Source organism: Zootoca vivipara, chromosome 8 (genome assembly GCF_965207765.1).
Source record: "Zootoca vivipara chromosome 8, rZooViv2.hap1.1, whole genome shotgun sequence".
Classification (NCBI taxonomy): Eukaryota; Metazoa; Chordata; class Lepidosauria; order Squamata; family Lacertidae; genus Zootoca; species Zootoca vivipara.
Genome location: NC_142591.1, coordinates 3663591 through 3680803, shown reverse-complemented (window position 1 = coordinate 3680803; position 17213 = coordinate 3663591).

Genomic DNA, 17213 nt, shown 5'->3' with positions numbered 1-17213 from the left:
TAAATTCCTCCCTTGAGGCAGGGTAAAGGGGGGAAGAGTTTTAATTAGATAAAATCCCTGCAAAGATTTGCAATTCGAACGGAGAAAAGCCTCTCTTCATGCTGGAATCTGCATCCCAGACAGATCAGTAAGACCATTGTTATGTCACAAAGAAAGGAATGTGTTTACTTTCTAGAGGCTTTTGAACTGTGTTGCAGGAGCAGAGAATTGAAACAAGTTTGACAGTTAGTTATTAAGAACTGCAACAGTCTTTTTTTATAGTTACATGAAATTTAATGTAACAAGAGGAGCTTATAATGATATTTTGCACCTAGTTTGGAGACAACACTAACGTTTTGAGCTTGGAGGTATAAGCGGCACCATTTCCTGTATAGCTCTCCTATGTCCTTGGAAGGTGCAGAAATGTCAACAAAGGAAAATGCAGCTGGCTTCAAAGCGATTGTTTTAAAACTTTTGTGGGAACTGAAAGATGGAATGGACAAAAACGATCTACAGATTGAGAGGATAAAACAATCTTTACAGAAAAAGGAAATATGTGAGGAAACTTTGGAAAAGCAAAAAAGGGAACAAATGATGACATTGTTATTAAAGATAAGGAGAAAATTTATCAAGAAGAAAAAGAGAGAAAATTTTACCAAAATCAGCCATGGAACATTGTTCTCCCAGAGAAGAGAGAACGAGACTTGTTGGAGGAACAGAATTCCCACAAAGAACTGAGAGTACAAAGAAGATGTGAAGGGATATATAACAGATGTTGGCAGGCCAGAGACTTGAAGGAGTTATGGGGGCAGCGGGGGGGACGACCAGTGGGTTACAAAACATGTCAGACAGGGAGTGGGGTGAAAGGAATATGTGTTGTCTTTTATGGAGTGGATAAACTTGATTTGATCTAGGACTGTTTTAATGGAACTTGCTGAACTGAAAGGGAGACCCTGAGACCAGGGGGAAGAAGAGGTAGAACAGAAGAAAAAAATACATTAAAGTTAATGGGTGGAATGGAATGTTAGACTTATGAAAATCTTTGGAAGTGAAATTTAGGCTAGGGAAAGAATTATAAGATTAATATGTTTGAAATGAGATATATGAGTAGAAATGGTAATGCTTCAAAAGAAAAATTGGGAAGATGAATTGTTATTTTGGAATAGTTGAGCAATCTTCCACTTCCTGTCTGTCTCTCCTTGGACCCCTTGGTGGCAGAGAGGGTTATTGGGATGGGGGAGGAGGGGGAGGAGGGGAGGGGCTTAATTGGAAAAATGACCACATCCACCTGTCTCTTTTACACTCTGGGACCTCCTGGTGGCAGGGGGAGGCCCAGGGATGGGGGGGATGGGAGGAGTGGGAAAGGAAAGGAAAGGAAAGGAGAAATAATAATAATAATAATAATAATAATAATAATAATAATAATAATAATAATAATAAATAGATGATAGCATAGGAAGATGATTTTAATTTTGACTGGAAAAGGGGGGGAAAGATTAGATATATGAAAATTGCTAAAGAAGATTTTAAATTGAAAATCAGTAAGGGGGGAGGGGGGAGTCCACAAGACAATGTTTAACAAAATAGATGATAAGAAATATAGGTTTGTAGTTTTTTGTGTTTGTTATTGTTATAAGATGCTTTATTTTCTTTTTCTTTTTTCTTGTTGTTTTTAGTCTTTGGTTTTTATTTTTGTTTTGTTTGTGTGTTTTGTCAGTGGTTGTTCTTTGATTAAAAACTGAATAAAAACTTTTTTGGAGGAAAACAACACTCACCCAGATGTAGTCTGATACCTTTCCCCATAGGCTCAGTTGTTTAGACCACAGCGCCACCCGAGTCCCAGAGGTAATAGCCTACATTCCTTCAAAATAGTCCAAGAGAGCCTCTCTGAGAGTGGATCAATCTGCGGGACAGTCACTCTTGAAGCCTAAGAAGACCTGTGGAAAGTGAGACTGGAGGGGCATATAGATGGCAAATAATAACGTGCCACCCACCCTTTGTCATATTTGGTTTTCCTTATTGAAACTTTCGCTTTCCTTCACAAAGACCCCAAAGTATTTCTTAAGGTGGGGTCGCCAAGTTTGCTTCAAAGTTCGTTTTACGTGGAATTTCAGTTGAAACTCTAATAGATAACCAGAGATACAACATATCTCTGTGAAATCCCATATCCAAGCTGAGCTGGCATCTCCTAAGGTGGTCATTTCTGCCTCAGAAGACAACTGACAATAAACAAAATCCACAATGAACACAAGACCATTTAAAAAGTGGTGGTGACTGATGAAGACTTATGGCTGTGGTGGTGAGCGTGGTGTCCGCTCTCCTGGCCTCAGATGTTGTGGTTGCTGCCATGATGGTGGTGGTTTCAAGTGAAGGCCTTCCAAGGTTCCAGAGTGATCACAGAAGACAACCCCTCTCCCCACCTTCTGTACCCATCCTAGAAATGTGCTGCCTGGAGAGCAGGGCCAGCAAGCACCAGATATTTCGGTCTCTAGGGAGTTAGATGTCCTATAGCTCCCAACTCTTCCCTCTGGGAGAAGTGATTGATGAAGGCTCCAGGGGGGCCATTATGTGGAACGCCAGTTCAGCCAGGCCTCAGGTGGAGCTGCAGAAGTGGGCTCCAGGCAACCAGGACCAGGTAGGGGCAGATCTTTTAGTCACTAGGGCCCTTCACACACTCTCCTTAAAAGTCCCACTGTGTCAGAAGCCACTGGAAGATCTGAAGATTCCCCCTCCCAAACAGAAATGCATCCAAGCACGTTTCCCCGTGCCGTCTCTGACCCCCACATGGTGTGCTGTCAAGGGAGAACCATGAGGTAGCCCACGTTGCAGGGGACTGCGACCTCAAGTTCTCTTTCCATGGTAATTATAGCTAGGGCTTTTTTTCAGCCGGAACTCACCGGAAATCGTTTCCGGAATCTCTCAGACAGGCGACATTGCCATTCTAAGAGAACGAGGAAGGTGGTCGTGTTGAGTTCTAGCACCTCTTTTTCTAGAAAGATAACACTGCTTATAGCCGGTTCAGAAGTCATTTGGGGGTATGATTGTGAAACTTAAGATTTTTTTTGTCGCAAAGTACATCATTTCCTAAATTACAGCGAATTCATCTGCCAGTTGGTTATCCTTTACTTTTGGATAAATCCTTGGCCATCTGCTTAGGATGTTAAGATCCGGAACAATTTGGTGCCATCGACAACTCTTTGTTTTAAGTCACGGTGGCTGCCAGGCTATAAAATGGCTGCCAGAATCCCAGCAGATCACTACAGTGAGCAATGACCAGAGTACTATGAGAAATAATGGGTTTGTCTCTGTCTGCTGCATGTATCCCTGACTGTGCCTGCCCTTTATCTCACTGCAAGGCTCCACGGGGCCTTCCTTCTCGCAGCGTCAGTGGTCGCTAGAGGATGTCTGGCAGGCAGCACAGGGCAGAGTACAAGAGACAGGCAATAAGTCAGAAGCAAGTAAGTAGTCCCCAAGTTGGATAGATGTGAAAAGGGGTCTCGGGGGTCAGGAAAATGCAGCAGCCAAAGAATATGGATTGCAACCAGGCAACTTCCTCACAAAACTAGCTCAGTCTACGGAGGTGCAGGTAGATGCAGGGAGGAAACAGCAGCATTGCTTTTGGAGCCTGAGGGCTGGCTGGCTCCCCACATCACACAGAACACCCAGATCCTAGTTTCTGGATTAAATTGCTAGCTGGGTTTAATGTTGAAAAGTTCAGAATAGGGAACCAGTGTCTGTTCCCTGCAGGGTGATTATGTGTGTAGGGAATGCACCTCATTTTAGGACCACAACCCATTTTTAAAATGTTTTCCCCATGGCTCAGTGGTAGCACATGTGCTATGCGTACAAAATGTCCCTGGTTCAATCTCGTTAAAAGGATCAATGGGAAAGGCCTGTGCCAGGGGGTCGGTCAGAGGTGACAACAATAGGTTATTGTTATAATATATTTATTTGTACTCTGCCTGTTTTCCTGGCAGGGACTCAAAGGCAGCTTACAGATAAAACAGGAACAGCTAAAAACTTTTTTAAAAAAATCATTAAAAACCAATTAAACATTTATAGAATTAAAACTATATATAAATATAAAATATCTATTAAAAACATACAGGTAATTTCAATAGCACCAGGCCTTTCATTAAAAGCATACTCAATGGATGAGTGGTCCGTCCTGGTCTAAGGGAGCTACTGTTGCAGGAGCCTTTATTTACCATCAGGACATTGTGGTAATCAGGCCATCTTAAGCATGTCCGGCACCATGGTGCAAATATCCCTCTGCCCCTCCCCCTGTTTCCCAGAGTTGCTAACCTTTCTTTAGGGAGGATGGCGCTGCTGGTGACGTGCCCAGCTTTGTGGGGCTGGAGGAGGCAGGCAGCGGCTGGAGGGCAGCTCCTCCGGCGGGGAAGAGGTAGAGGCTGGACGCCGCAGCTCCCGGCTCAGCTGGCCACTTTGTGCTGCGGTGGCCACGGCAGGCAGAGGCTCCAGGCATGATGCTGCTTCGGCGCAGCATGGTGGAATTGGGCGAGGGCGGCGAGCTGGTGCCGGGAGGTGCCGCGTCCAGCCTCCGCCTCTTCCCTGGCGCCCTCCAGAACTTGGCACCCTGGCGCCCTGCGCCACTAGCCTCTATGTGAAAGACACCCCTGGTGGTAATCTTCAATAATATTGTTTGAAATAAATGCCCAAACCAAAATACTTTAAACCTTACCTTTTTTTAAAGGGGTAGAAGAATAATAGAGGTGGCAATTCAGCTTCAACCAGATCAGCTCCAAAGCTAGTGTCACCATGTGTCCTACTTTACAGAGGGCAATTCTCTGTTTTGAAGGTCTATCTGAGGACAGTCCTCTGTTTGGAGGTCTCCCCTGTCGGAGGACTATCCAGCTGAAATTTGGTTTAAAGGTGAAAACTCTAAAATGGAAGAGCAGGAGCTTTGAATTGGCCCATCAATAGTTAGCACACAAGTCACCTGCTCTCTGCCCCACTAGGTGGAGAGATGGATTGTAGTTCCATTCACATCATTATAATAATAATTTCTGGATGTGTGTCTATAAAGTGGTACCTCGGGTTACAAACGCTTCAGGTTACAGACTCCGCTAACCCAGAAATAGTACCTCAGGTTAAGAACTTTACTTCAGGATGAGAACAGAAATTGTGCTCCAGCGGCAGCAGGAGGCCTCATTAGCTAAAGTGGTGCCTCAGGTTAAGAACAGTTTCAGGTTAAGAATGGATCTCTGGAACGAATTAAGTTCTTAACCAGAGGTACCACTGTACAGGGGACCCAGGTGGCGTTGTGGGTTAAACCACAGAGTCTAGGGTTTGCTGATCAGAAGGTCGGCGGTTCGAATCCCTGCAACGGGGTGAGCTCCCGTTGCTCGGTCCCAGCTCCTGCCCACCTAGCAGTTTGAAAGCACATCAAAGTGCAAGTAGATAAATAGGGACCGCTCCAGCGGGAAGGTAAACGGCGTTTCCGTGTGCTGCTCTGGTTCGCCAGAAGCAGCTTTGTCATGCTGGCCACATGACCCAGAAGCTGTCTGCAGACAAACGCCGGCTCCCTCGGCCTATAGAGCAAGATGAGCGCCGCAACCCCAGAGTCGGACACGACTGGACCTGATGGTCAGGGGCACCTTTACCTTTACCTTTACAGAAGGTAAATTTTGGAAGGCAATTTTGTATCCTCTTTTGTGGTGACGCTAACCCTCTTTTTCTTTTCTTTTCCTTGGCAATGACCAGCCTACCAAAAGGCCAGCTGGGGCAGATATTCTTCGAAAAGCCAGGGTGCCATGTTTTTACACTGCTATAGAAATACCTGCTTCCCAGTTCTGACTTTTGCTGCAATGAATCCTCTCGCCTCCTGAGAGGAAGGTGCTTGAGATTGCAGGGCACAGCAGTAAACCAGCTTCAAGAATTCCTGGAAGCAACTGATTATTGGGACCCATTTCACTCTGGTTGGAAGCCTGTTTGGGGAAGAAAACTGCTCTTGATCACCCTAGTACATCATCTTCTCCAGGAACTAAAAAGGAGTACTGTATTTACCTTTTTTCATGATTCTAGACTTGCTTCCCTCTCCCAATTCAAAATGGGGGGGGGGGCAGGCAGGCCAGAGAGAGACTTTTTATTTTGTTTATTCCAGTGTCGTGTCCTGGTTAGAGTGTTGCACTGGGACCTGGTTGTTCAGGGTTCAAATCCACACTCAGCCATGAAGCTCACCTGGGCCAGTCACTGCCTCTCAGCCTAACCTACTTCAGAGGGTTGTTGTGGGGATTAAGTGTGGAGGGGGGAGCTCCTTGGAGAAAAAGGTAGGATATAAACTCAAAACATAAATTAAATTAATTTATCAGTATTGTGTTTATATCCATTCCACCTTTACTTTACGCCATTGCTTTACACTTCTTTACATTGAATTGCATTTGCAATTTCAGTGTCTGTTCACTCAGTTTTGAGCCCTTTGTTGTTGTTGTTCTAGTGACCCTGAACAATTTAATATCATCAGCCAACTTGCCCCCTTCACTGCTTACTCCTAACTAGATCACTTATGAACAAGTTAAAAAGCACAGGGCCAAATACCAATCTTGGGGGGTCACCACTTTCTACATCTCTCCATTCATTTATCTGCCTGTTGAATAGACCTGGCCGAGGCAGGGGATCCTCCATGCAATTTATTATTTTGTTAGCATTTCTTCTGGACACTTTACAGCTGGTTCTTAAAGAACAGGACAAAGTGACTGAGTTGGAGAACCTGAAGAGAGTATTTTGATAAGACCTTCAGGGTCCTACTCCCATGCCCAGCTTTGCTCAAGCAGCCTGCATGGTTTGTGGACAACAATGCTTTCAGGGTTTCTAACAACTTAAGGGACAGCTAAAATTAATTATACTTTTTTACTGTGCAAAAGCTAGCATATCCTTCACCATTTTTCTGATGAAAATGGGGACATCCCTTTCCATACCCCTTAACATTTGCCTGATGAAAATAGAGGAGACCCCTCCAACATTTCTCCAGTGTAAATAGAAACATCCTAAGGAAAAGCAGAGTAGATGGGGATTTCTAAATTGCTTTTAGTTGTTGCAGCCAGTTATCCACTTTTGTTGGCTTGGAGTTTTCCACAGGTAAATAAGCAAGGATAATGGTATTAAATGAGAATATATAACTGTAATTACATATTACAGTGGTTCCTTGCAAGACGCTTCATCTAGCGAGATTTTCGTCTTGCGAAATGCGGTTTGCTACGGGAAGAAAAAAACCGCTGAAAAACTTTGTCTTGCGGAGCGCGGCCATAGAAAACTTCGTCTTGCGAAGTGCTGAAAACATCGCAAAACGTGTTCGTCTTGCGAGTTTTTCGTTGCGCCTTGGTTTCCTTCCTTGAAGCCTGCGTTGAGGTATAATCTTGATAACCATTGTGGAGCGTATTAGTCGGTGATCTGTCCAGCAGTTGTCAGCGCTTGTCATAACTCTGGTAAGGAGCACATCACGGCAATCTTTAGCACGGACAATAACATAGTCTAAGAGGTGCCAGTGGTTTGACCAAGAATGCCTCCATGAAGTTTTAAATACAAACATTATGCCTGTATGTATCCTTTCGACTTGACAGCTCAGGGAAGATACCTAGCTTTATAAATCATATAAAATCAACCCCTTTGCCAATTTCCTCCATTCCAATGCCATTTTGCCCTTGGCAAAAGGACTCTTTTGCCTGCCACCTCCTGCTATAATCCCTCAAGCATGAGGACATGTACACACACACCACCCAGGGAAGTGCCCAGGGGTGGCAATTGCTGAGCTGTTAGTTTCCAAAAGCCCATCAACGGACTTGCCCCAAGCTATGGATGTGCAAAGGGAGTTCTACAGTCATACCTCGGTTTGCGACTGCAATCCGTTCTGCGGAGCCAGTCGCTCCCCAAATCGGTCACTCCCCGATGCACGCTTCTGCGCATACGCGAAGCGCCGGTAGAGCGCTTCTGCGCACGCACGCTCTGCGCAGATCACTTCTGCACATCCAAGCGCCGCGGAACCCGGATGTAAACACTTCCGCGTCCGCGTGGGTCGGAAACTGAAGCGGTCGCAAATGGAGGCGGTTGCAAACCAATGTCACCCGATGCTCGGGGTTCCTTACTCCTGTGGGTACCTGTTGCACAACAATAAAGATCGTGGTCTACTGACCACTGTTTTGCTCCCAATTAATTGGCTGGAATTTCCTTCTTTTACTGACCTCATGGACCCGCGTGGGACTTGGAGCCCAACTAGTAGTAGTTGAGTGGTCTCTCACCCCAGAATTTTCCTTATCATAGGCAAGTACCGTAGTTATCTACCTCAATGATTGCTAAAGCTTTGTTCCCATTTTGCAGAGGATGAGTTCAGAAATAGAGGCTGGTGACTTGCATAAGGAGACCAGCAGATCACAGAGAATAGAACTAAACCAACTGCTGTACCCCAATGGAAACTTTAAAGGAGACCAGCCACCTGCCACAAGCCAAGCTTGTTTTGTGGAATTGGTTTTGTTTTCCTGGGCCTTATCCTAAGCTTACTTGGGAGAGTTCTGTCAGGAATATGGGCAGGAGTCAGGCTCTGGGGCCTGTAGTGCTTTACAGGACTGGAGCCTGCCTCAGCTTGTGCTGGAGAAGCAAGGAGTGGCCACTCAGGTGAAGACCTCAGCTTGTGCTGGAGAGGCAAGGAGTGACCACTCAGGTGAGACCACTTGATATCTCACTGCACCTGGTGGCAGGAGCTGGGAGGGATAAAAGCTCAGCATTTCCCTTCAGCTCTTTGCCACAGCAATGCTATCCCTGCCTGGTTGCATCTGGCCTCTTGCTCCCTTGCCTTGCCAACGCCTTGCTCCTTGGACCCTTGCCTTGCCGACGCCTTGCTCCTTGGACCCTTGCCTTGCCGACGCCTTGCTCCTTGGACCCTTGCCTTTGCCGACGCCTTGATCCTCGACCCTTGGACCTTTGCCTTGCCGACGCCTTGCTCCTTGACTCCCAGACCTTCACCTCTGCCTTGCTCCTTGACCCTGCGACTACCTGCTGCTGGACCCTCAACCCTGCACCTGTTCCTGTTTCTACACCACCATCTTGCCTCTGGTCCTGACGTCCTCAGTCAGGGCTTCAACCGCCCGCCGACCGGACCGTGACAAGTTCTCACCATCATTAATCAGATGTCATTCCCCCAAGAGGTCTTAGACCTGAAATTGCTGATCTGTTATCAAAGATATGCAATGTCATTAAAATTAGTCTCCTCGCCATTTAATTTGAAGGACCCAGGAGGATTCTGTCCTAACTGCCCTCCCAGGAAAATGGATGCAAAACATTTCGAAAGCTAAAAAGGAAAAACAAACATAGGACAAGCCTTACTGAGAATGAATCTGCATGACTTCTGCACAGGAAAGCCCTGCCTCACCAACCTTTTCAGAACTTTTTGAGAGTATCGGTGAATATAGCAATTGTAGTGATAGTAATGTTTTTTAATGTTTTGTTATTGTGAGCTGCTTTGAGCTCAACATTTCCTAGAAAAGTGAGATACAAATATTGAATCAAATCAAAAAATACTTAAAGAAACATGGAGGCTGGGCTCCTGACCTGTGTAAACTTAGAAGTTGTGGTTAGAAAAAAATAGGTCTTCTTATAGATGGGTAATTTGGTAGAGAAGAGGGAAGCAATGAACATTAAGTTGTTGTCAGGAGTATGGGCAGGAGTCAGGCTCTGGGGCCTGTAGTGCTTTGCAGGACTGGGGCCTGCCTCAGCTTGTGCTGGAGAAGCAAGGAGTGGCCACTCAGGTGAGGCCACTTGATACCTCACTGCACCTGGTGGCAGGAGCTGGGAGGGATAAAAGCTCAGCATTTCCCTTCAGCTCTTTGCCACAGCAATGCTATCCCTGCCTGGTTGCCTCTGGCCTCTTGCTCCTTGGACCCTCGCCTTTGCCGACGCCTTGATCCTCGACCCTTGGACCTCTGCCTTGCCGACGCCTTGATCCCCGACCCTTGGACCTCTGCCTTGCCGGCGCCTTGATCCCCGACCCTTGGACCTCTGCCTTGCTGACACCTTGATCCTTGACCCTTGGACCTTTGCCTTGCCGACGCCTTGCTCCTTGACTCCCAGACCTTCGCCTCTGCCTTGCTCCTTGACCCTGCGACTGCCTGCTACTGGACCCTCAGCCCTGCACCTGTTCCTGCTTCTACACCACCATTTTGCCTCTGGTCCTGATGTCCCCAGCCAGGGCTTCAACTGCCCGCCGACCAGACCGTGACAGTTGTGGTGGAAGGAAAGTAGGTACAGTAGGGGGGTCCCCTAAAGCTTTTCATTAAGTCCCTCACCTAAGACTTCTGAGTATGTGTAGCAGTCATTGTAAGAGGATAGGCCTGCTTATGGAGCAGGAAGCAGAGAGTAGGAATAAATGGAGGGTTTGTAAGAAGTGGCGTCCACCAAAGATCAGTCTTGAACTCGTGCTTTATCACTTGTGCACAAATGGTAGCATGAACAAAAAAAAGACAGGCATTAAAATGGCAAATGTGATTCAATGTAGCTAAGTGAAAGTGATTTGTGGTCTATTAATCCTAACTTGACATATACACTGGTAGGGGCTGAACCGGCTGTGACCCACTAGGAAAGGGATCTTGGAGCCATGGGGTGCTCTCAAACTAGGTGTTTACTCTGGAATGGTCACCGTTTGTCAACTCAGTTTTTACAAGTCTTCTACACAACATGGTAATCTTGCTTTTCCATTTCTCATGAGAGCTCACAAAATCCAACCTTTGTGTGTGAGTGTGGGGGTGTGCACATATTCTCATGTTGTGATTGCCAGGATCTTAGAAACATTTGGACTTGAAACTGAAATAAAAAAGTAAAAAGTGGGTAACCAAGCAAGTATCATAAATAACCCTATGCTATTTCTTTGTGGATTAATATTTGCCGTTCCTTTTGAAATAAGATTCAAGAGTTCACTTCCAAACCCTTTCCTCAAATCCAGGTTTCCTGCCATAACATTTTATCCCCTGGTTGTAAGGTCAAACATAAGGAAGCAAATGTGGACAAAGGTGTCCCTTTGGGGTGTCCATACCTGGGCAGTATAAGGCTCTCCAAGTCCCTTTCCCATTTTTACCTGGCCTCTCATAGGATAAAGGTAAAGGGACCCCTGACCATTAGGTCCAGTCGTGACCGACTCTGGGGTTGCGCGCTCATCTCGCATTATTGGCCGAGGAAGCCGGCGTATAGCTTCCAGGTCATGTGGCCAGCATGACAAAGCCGCTTCTGGCAAACCAGAGCAGCAGATGGAAACGCCGTTTACCTTCCCGCTGTAGCGGTTCCTATTTATCTACTTGCACTTTGACGTGCTTTCGAACTGCTAGGTTGGCAGGAGCTGGGACCAAGCAACAGGAGCTCACCCCGTCACAGGGATTCGAACCGCCGACCTTCTGATCAGCAAGCCCTAGGCTCAGTGGTGCTTGGCTGCTAATCTGAATAACTGCAGCACATGGATTGCTTTATAAAGGAAATCTATCTATCTATCTATCATCTATCTATCTATGCTTTGTGCTATGCTCCTAGAGTGAAATTCTCTTCTCAACAATCTGGATTTTAGTAGAATTGACACTGTGCCTGGTTTTCGACTGGTCTTTCTCAGCAGGAGAGAATTTTACCCTTGCTAGGAACAAAGGAATTGTCATCGTGGAACAAAGTAATGTCCAATGTAGGCTGACATCCTGCTTCTGGCAATGACCTCTATGAAATGCGCTCAAAGAAAATAATATAATGGGCTAGTGGTTTATAGATGGTAAAAACACAGATTTGCACCATGGACGGAGGCATGTCTTCCTGACCTTGTCCCACCTAAGCATTTTCTCAGTGGCATATGGCTACAAGAAATCCTGAACCGTGTTGCTGGTATCCCATCCAGCAGAAGTACTTTCTCTGCCCTTAAGCAGAATTTCCTTCTTTAAAATGACCTCCGTCTTACACATGTTTACATGTATCTAACTTCCATTGTGATTATAAGGCGGGTGAATCACTTTGAATATTGCAATTTATTTCTTGAGAAGTTTCACAGAGTGAAACGACTGCATAAGACAAGGATTTCAATGGGTCAAAAGAGAAGGTCAAATCTTCAGCTGTTTTTCTGACATATTTTTCAAGCATTTTTTGTTCTAGTGTTTGAACATTGCTGAAATGGGAAAGTTTTTAAAGTGGAATTAAAATGTTAAATTCAAAATGTGAATTCTGACACTTGAAAGTTCATTTGGAATTTCTACATATATATATATATATATATATATATATATATATATATATATATATATATATGGACCCCTGACCATTAGGTCCAGTCGTGACCGACTCTGGGGTTGCGCGCTCATCTCGCATTATTGGCCATGTGGCCAGCATGACAAAGCCACTTCTGGCAAACCAGAGCAGCACATGGAAACGCTGTTTACCTTCCCGCTGCAGTGGTTCCTATTTATCTACTTGCATTTTGACGTGCTTTTGAACTGCTAGGTTGGCAGGAGCTGGGACCAAGCAACGGGAGCTCACCCCGCCACAGGGATTCGAACCACCGACCTTCTGATCAGCAAGCCCTAGGCTCAGTGGTTTAACCACAGCGCCACCTGGGTCCCAATATATATATATCTCCAGTTAGAGTGCGGGTAATTTTGGTGCTGCTTAAAAATAGAGATTGGGGGTAGGAATAAATGTACAACTTCACAAATGTAATGAAGTCCATGAGTCCTGTATTGGGAATGGTGCTATTTGACTTATTTATAAATCGTCTGGAGTCTAGGATGAAGAATGAAGCAGATTGGAAGATGTCACTGAATTATTCAGGTCAGTTAAATCCCAAATGGAACTGAGAAAGGATCTCTCCAAACTAGGTGAATGGGTAACAGAATGACAGGTGAGATCCATTGTAGGTAAGGGGAATGTTATCTCTACAAACATTATAATTTGGGGTCACCCAGTGAAGCTTGCACTTGTTCAGGAGAAACAGGAAGAATATGTAAGGAGGAACTCATTTATGGAATTAATTGCCACATACTACTGAGGTGACCGTAATCATAGATGACTTTAAAAACATGTTAAACAGCTACACAGAGGATAGGTCTAACCATGGCTATTAGATATACTAGAGGAATTGGAATCAAACTTCCTATTTGAGGCCTAAAGCATAATTGGGAGTTGTTTTTTCTTTGGATATTTGAGCATGTAATTCCCTTTGTAAATTAACAGACAACTCAGATGTTTTCCCTCAACAGTTTGTTCTTCTCGCATCCACAGGTTAGAGGTATTTGCATAAAGAGTGGCAGTTGCATGAACTTCTATGATTGGAATTTTAATCTCTGAACTGTAAAGCAATGCAGACTGGTGCAAAAAAATGGCCACTTGAGATGTGCCCTGAAGTGGCAGTGATTGAGCAAAAAAGAGATCTTGTGGTTGTGGGTCAATGAAAATGTAGACTTAGTGTGCAGCAGCTGTGAAAAGGGTGGATTCCATGCATAGCTGCCAAGTACCCCGTTTTCCCCAGGAAAACCCCCTTTTTACTTACCTTTTCCCGGTGGTCCCCCGTATCACTTCGTCTCCCGTTTTTCTCCGTTATTTTCTCCTGCCGGCAGCCATTTTTTTTCTTTCCGATTTGCCCTTCTATGGGCACCAAAAATGGCCACCGACAGCTTCAAAAGTCGCATCTACGCATGTCTGGAAGTGCATAGACGCGACTTCCGGTGTTGGCGGCGGCCATTTTTGGTGCCCATAGATGGGCGGAGCGACACCGGAAGTTGCGTCGGCGCACTTCCTGACATGCGTACAAGCGACTTTCGAAGCCGGCGGCAGCCATTTTTTGTGCCCATAGAAGGGCAAAGCGACTCCGGAAGTTACGTCGACGCAACTTCCAGTGTCAAATGGCTGCCGGTCCCGGATTCTGCAGTCCGGAACTTGGAAGGTAAGATTCCATGTTAGGGGTTGTTGAGAAAAAGATTGAATATAAACTGTTCATATAATACCATTATACCAATCTGTGTTGTGGACTAGCTGGACGCAGAAGAGTGGTGGGAGGCACCCGCTGGGGAACCCTCAAGGGAAGAAGGCTCAGAGCCTGGGGATTGGTGGTGGGATGACAAGGAGTGGTCAGAGGGAGAAGAGGGAGCAGATTGGGAGGCGGAGGTGTCAGGAGATGAAGAGGTAACAGGGTTTAGTGAGCAAGATACTGTGACAGAGAACAGTCCAGAAGCAGAGGCTGGAAAGGAGGGGGGCAAGATGCGGAGATCAAACAGGTGGCTGAAGACGCCATTGAGGCTCCTCCTCCTGCTGCAACCAGCTCCCCTCTCCCCTAGTCTCCCAGGACCAGAAGGCATATGAAGAGGGTGGAGCAGAGACAGATGCTTCAATCGAGTCTCAGATTGTGTGGCTTGGGAAGGAACCAGGAGAGGAGGAGACTTAGGCAAGTCTTAGGAGCCGCTTGGGACTTCGTGGAAAGCATGGCCACCATGGGGCTGTCCCTGAATAAGTCTGGCCCAACTCATAGCCGCGGACATGCCTTGGACTTGGTGTTTACCTCTATGGATGTTGGTGATCTGACATTAAGTAAAAGCGAAACAAAAGAAGTGCCATGGTCAGATCACTTTCTGGTGCAACTGGACTTCTCCGCAACCCTTCCCCTCTGCAGGGAGGTGGGACCGATTCGGATGGTCCGCCCCCGCTACTTAATGGATCCAATTGGCTTCCAAAGAGTGGTAGGGGATGTTTTATCCCATGTCGATGGCCTTTCAGCTGATTCCCTGGTGGCCCGCTGGAATGCGGAGTTAACCAGCGCTATTGACTGTCTGGCTCCGAAGCGCCCTCTCAGATTGCATGGAGCCCGGACAGCCCCGTGGTTTTCCCCGGCGCTGAGGGCAATGAAACAGTCGTTGAGACGGCTAGAGCGCCGGTGGCGGAAAACTCATTTTGAATCAGACCGGACACGGGCTAGAGCTCAACTTCGAGCCTACCAAGTGGCAATGGCGACGGCGAAGAGGACCTTCTTCACCGTCTCCATCGCATCTGCAGAAAACAGCAGCAGGAGACTCTTCCAGGTGGTTCGCAATTTAGCGGAACCACCTGCTCCATCCGGGCCCAGTACGGGCCACATGATCTCCTGCAATGATTTTGCAAAGTTTTTTGCAGATAAAGTCGCTCAGATTCGGGAAGAGGTAGACTCCACCGTGGGAGCAGGGCCGGGGTGGGGGAGTGCTAGAGTCCTGTCTAGTCAAGTTTTGTGGGATCAATTTCAATCTGTTACCTCCGAGGATGTGGACAGGCTGCTTAGACGAATGAAACCAACCACCTGTCTCCTTGATCCTTGCCCATCCTGGCTTATAAAAGCTAGCCAGGAAGGCTGGGCGATGGGCTTTGCGGGTTGGTAAATGCTTCTCTCCATGAGGGAGCCTTCCCAGACCCGCTGAAAGAGGCGGTTATTAAACCGCTTCTTAAAAAACCATCTTTAGATCCGGCCAATATGGCCAACTATCGCCCAGTCTCAAATCTTCCATTCTTGGGCAAGGTGATTGAGCGAGTGGTTGCGGAACAACTCCAGGCACGCCTGGAAGAAGCGGACCATTTGGATCCCTTCCAGTCAGGATTCAGGCCTCATCATGGGACTGAAACTGCCTTGGTCGCACTGGTCGATGATCTCCGGCGGGCTAGGGACAAAGGTAAGAGCTGTTTCCTTGTTCTGCTGGATCTCTCAGCGGCTTTTGACACCATCGACCATAACATCCTTCTGGACCGTCTAGAGGGCTTGGGAGCTGGGGGCACTGTCATGCAGTGGTTCCGCTCCTTCCTCCTGGGCCGTGTTCAGAAAGTGATGGTGGGGGATGAGTGTTCAGACCCCTGGGCGCTCACTTGTGGGGTGCCTCAGGGTTCTGTCCTCTCCCCCATGCTTTTTAACATCTATATGCAGCCGCTGGGAGAGATCATCAGGGGGTTTGGGCTGGGTGTCCATCAGTATGCTGATGATACCCAGCTCTACCTCTCTTTTAAATCAGAACCAGTGAAGGCAGTGAAGGTCCTGTGTGAGTGCTTGGAGGCGGTTGGAGGATGGATGGCGGCTAACAGATTGAGATTGAATCCTGACAAGACAGAAGTACTGTTTGTGGGGGACAGGAGGCGGGCGGGTGTGGAGGACTCCCTGGTCCTGAATGGGGTAACTGTGCCCCTGGTCCTGAATGGGGTAACTGTGCCCCTGAAAGACTCACAGCTGTCCATGGAGGCACAGGTCAACTCCGTGTCCAGGGCAGCTGTTTATCAGCTCCATCTGGTACGCAGGCTGAGTCCTTACCTGCCCAGTGACTGTCTCTCCAGAGTGGTGCATGCTCTAGTTATCTCTCGCTTGGACTACTGCAATGCGCTCTACGTGGGGCTACCTTTGAAGGTGACCCGGAAACTACAACTAATCCAGAATGCGGCAGCTAGACTGGTGACTGGGAGCGGCCGCCGAGATCACATAACACCAGTCCTAAAAGACCTACATTGGCTCCCAGTACGTTTCCGAGCACAATTCAAAGTGTTGGTGTTGACCTTTAAAGCCCTAAACGGCCTCGGTCCGGTATACCTGAAGGAGCGTCTCCACCCCCATCGTTCTGCCCGGACACTGAGGTCCAGCTCCGAGGGCCTTCTGGCGGTTCCCTCATTACGAGAAGCCAAGTTACAGGGAACCAGGCAGAGGGCCTTCTCGGTAGTGGCACCCACCCTGTGGAATGCCCTCCCACTAGAGGTCAAAGAGAACAATTACCAGACCTTTAGAAGGCATCTCAAGGCAGCCCTGTTTAGGGAAGCTTTTAATGTTTGATGGATTTCTGTATTTTAGAATTTCTGTTTTTTTGGAAGCTGCCCAGAGTGGCTGGGGGAACCCGGCCAGATGGGCGGGGTATAAATAATAAATTATTATTATTATTTATTATTAACTGTGGGAAGGTGGGGACTTTCAGTCTACGCAACTGCCTCATTGAAGCAAGATCTACCAGCAGGAGTTGCTGTGCTCACTAGACCTGATCTCCTGAGCTGCTTGTTTCTTTGAATAAAGAGTCAACTTCACTAACAATGTGAGAGTTATTACTGACCTTCTCCTGGCACCTGGCCCTGGCAAGACCACACTTGCAATATTGTGTATAGTTCAGGTCACCAGCAAAGAGGATAATTCTCAGAAACCAGCAACTAAAATTATTAAAGGGTTGCAGCAACTCCCCTCTGTGGAAAGATTACAACATTTGGGAATTTTTATTTAAAAAATT